This window comes from Brassica napus, unplaced genomic scaffold (genome assembly GCF_020379485.1).
Source record: "Brassica napus cultivar Da-Ae unplaced genomic scaffold, Da-Ae ScsIHWf_1200;HRSCAF=1717, whole genome shotgun sequence".
Lineage (NCBI taxonomy): Eukaryota > Viridiplantae > Streptophyta > Magnoliopsida > Brassicales > Brassicaceae > Brassica > Brassica napus.
The window spans coordinates 538,652-542,001 of record NW_026014623.1 but is presented as its reverse complement, the minus strand read 5'-3'; positions in this window follow the sequence as shown (position 1 = coordinate 542,001).

The window sequence follows — 3,350 nt, the reverse complement described above, 5'->3', positions numbered from 1 at the left end:
CTTCTTGACTCAATAAAATTATTTTCGAAAAGATTTTTGACAAAAACTCAAGAAAGTGGTGTTAGTAACTACCTCCCCCAGACTTAAATTGCACCGACTCGGTGCAAAGTGCCCAAGGGTACGTTAAAAGCAAGTTAGATGTTTGAGAATGTTAGAGTGAAAATGAAGTACCTATCCATACTACACATCGATCAATGTAATACTATCAATATCGATCGATGTTACTCACCGAGAATCGGTCGATGTAATCCTCTCCATATCGATCGATGGCGAAGCACATAAATTTTGCATGTGCTTGGAGTCAAACTTGAAGTTCCTTGCCTAATGTTAGCTCTGTTAGACAACCAAGTATAAGAAATAATAATAAGCATCCTCAGACATAAAATATAAGTTTAAGAATATAAATCCTACAAGTTCATAATAGGAAGATAAGAGATAGAGATATGAGGACTAGTCGGTGTCCTCATCAGTCACCTCATCGTCCTCCGGGGAAGGGTCCCTGCGTGCTGCTGCTGGTGCTGGTGCCTGCGCTCATGTGGCTCTCCTGATCCGACAAGACACTCTAGCCCAGATGGCCTGAAGAGCGTCCACCACGAACCTCTGAAAGTCTCCCTGGTCGTGCATGGGGATGTCCGGTATGTTCGGGAAGTCGGGGAGAGGAGGTGCCTGTGCGTCCTGAGCTCTGGTACGGCGAATGCTGGGAGGTCGGCGTGACATGTTCCGGGGGTTGTGGAGGAATGCCTCGTCTGGCATGCATCGAAGCTGCTCCATGCTGTTCACGAAATCAGTGATCCTCCTATCTGGTAGGGGTAGAAGGCGATGCTCATCGCGGATCCTGAAACGCCAGAGTTTCCCTTCCTCGAGCCATAGCTAGTGCACCAAGTGCTGCTCGTCGAGGAAGGCGTGGTCGCGGTCGGCAGAGCGAGGGTCGAGGCGGATGCCAAGTTACTGGAAAACCGGGGTCAGAAGACTCCCAACTGTCTCCTCGATCGATGGCGGTGATGCCTCGTCGATCGATGTCCTCTTTAAAGACAAATCCTAATTTCTAAATCTCCTAAATAATGCTAATAATAAGAAGAAATATGGAAATTACTATTAATTATTATTAAATATAATTAATTTAATTATTTTTTTTTGAAATAAAATGGGTTGTCTCCCATTCAGCACTTAATTTTTATATCTTTAGCTCAACTTCCTGATTAAACTAATTATCAGGTTCATACAGCACCATGGGCGCTTTTGCTGGTGGTTTTTCCCAATAATGCTTAACTCGTTGGCCCTTCACTGTAAATCCCTGGCCTTTATCATTTTGTAAGGTGATAGCTCCGGAGGGTTGAACGTTCGTTACGGTGAAGGGTCCAGACCAACGGGATTTTAGCTTTCCAGGAAATAAAGTTAATCTAGAGTTATAAAGGAGGACTTGATCATCCGGTTCGAAGTGCCGGGATATGATCTTTTTATCGTGATGCTTTAGTCCTTTCTTTATAAATGTTCGAATTTTTGAAAGCTAAATGTCTGATTTCATCAATCTCGTTAAGCTGGATGAGTTTCCTTTCTGCAGCTGGTTTGATATCAAAGTTCAAAAGTTTGGTAGCCCAAGCTGCTTTGTGTTCTAGTTCGACTGGTAAATGACATGATTTGACATAAAGAAGGTGGAATGGTGTTGTTCCTAACGGCGTTTTGTAGGCGGTCCTGTAGGCCCAAAGTGCATTATCTAGTTTCCTAGACCAATCTTTTCTGGAGGTTCCTACGGTTTTCTCTAAGATTTCCTTAATTTTCCGGTTAGAGACTTCTACTTGTCCACTGGTTTGTGAGTGGTAAGGTGTAGCTACTCTGTGATGAACACCATTCTTTTTAAGTAATCTTACAAAGGTTTTGTTAATGAAATGAGTACCACCGTCACTAATGACTACTCTTGGAACTCCAAATCTCGGAAAGATTATACTCTTGAAGAGTTTAATAACCACAGATGCGTCATTGGTAGGAGAAGCTACTGCTTCGACCCATTTGGATACGTAGTCTACAGCGACTAGTATATATTTGTTTCCATATGAAGACTGGAAGGGTCCCATAAAATCGATACCCCAGCAATCAAAAACTTCAACTTCAAGATTGAACTTCTGTTTCATTTCGTGTCTTTTGCTGATTTTTCCACGTCTTTGGCATCTGTCACATTGGGTTATAAATGCGTGGACATCGCGAAAAGTGGTTGGCCACCAAAATCCTGCTTGGAGAATTTTCGAAACCGTTTTAAAGGTAGCGAAATGTCCTGCATAATCAGCCCCGTGAAATTGGTAAATAATGTCTGGAATTTCAGCTTCGGATACGCATCGTCTGTATATGCCATCAGAACAATGCTTATAGAGATAAGGTTCATCCCAATGATAGCGTCTTACTTCTCTGAAAAATTTCTTCCTCATATATCCCTTGAGTTCGTCTGGCTCAGCCTCAGCTGCCAAATAGTTAACTATGTCGGCATACCAGGGTCGGTTATCCGAGTTTCTTCCAATCGCGTCTACCTCCCGTTGTGATAATTCCTCAGGTATGAGATTAATCACATCACCGGAAACATTAACTTGTAAATCGAAGTTGATTTTAATAGACGGGGGTTCATGATCTTGGTTATTGGAGAGTTGAGAAGTTACATTAGTCTCGTCATTGATCGATGTATCACTACGTGAATTGACCGATATGCCATCTCTCTCATCGATCGATAGATCTTCAGATCTGAGAGATATTTGACCGACGAAAGATGTATCTATGTGTGCAACATTCTCTGTGGGGAAGAAATCATCTATAGGGACATCATCCTCTATTCTTATCCGGGAAAGATGGTCAGCGACTCCATTATCTACTCCTCTCTTATCCTTAATCTCAATGTCAAACTCTTGGAGTAGTAGAATCCAGCGTATGAGTCGAGGTTTAGCATCTTTTTTTTGCATTAAATATTTGATGGCAGCGTGATCAGTGTGAACTATCACTCGTGAGCCAATCAAGTTTTGACGGAATTTTTCAAAAGCGTAAACTACAGCTAACAGTTCCTTTTCTGTTGTTGCGTAATTCCGTTGCACTTCATCAAGCGTGCGGCTGGTGTAGTAAATGGCGTGTAGATTCCGACAAAGGAAAACACCATGTAAATTCCATCATCGATGATGATTTCTGGCAAGTGGTGAGATATGAAAAGCTTGAGGAAGGAGACTTCAAAATTTAAAGCTCCATGAGTCTCGGCGGATCCCAATGGTGTCGACCGATGTCGATGAATTCACATCGATCGACAGACCATGACAAAGATTGATGGACGGATTACTCCAGTCATCGAAGTCGTCCGCTAAACCGACTGAATGCAATGC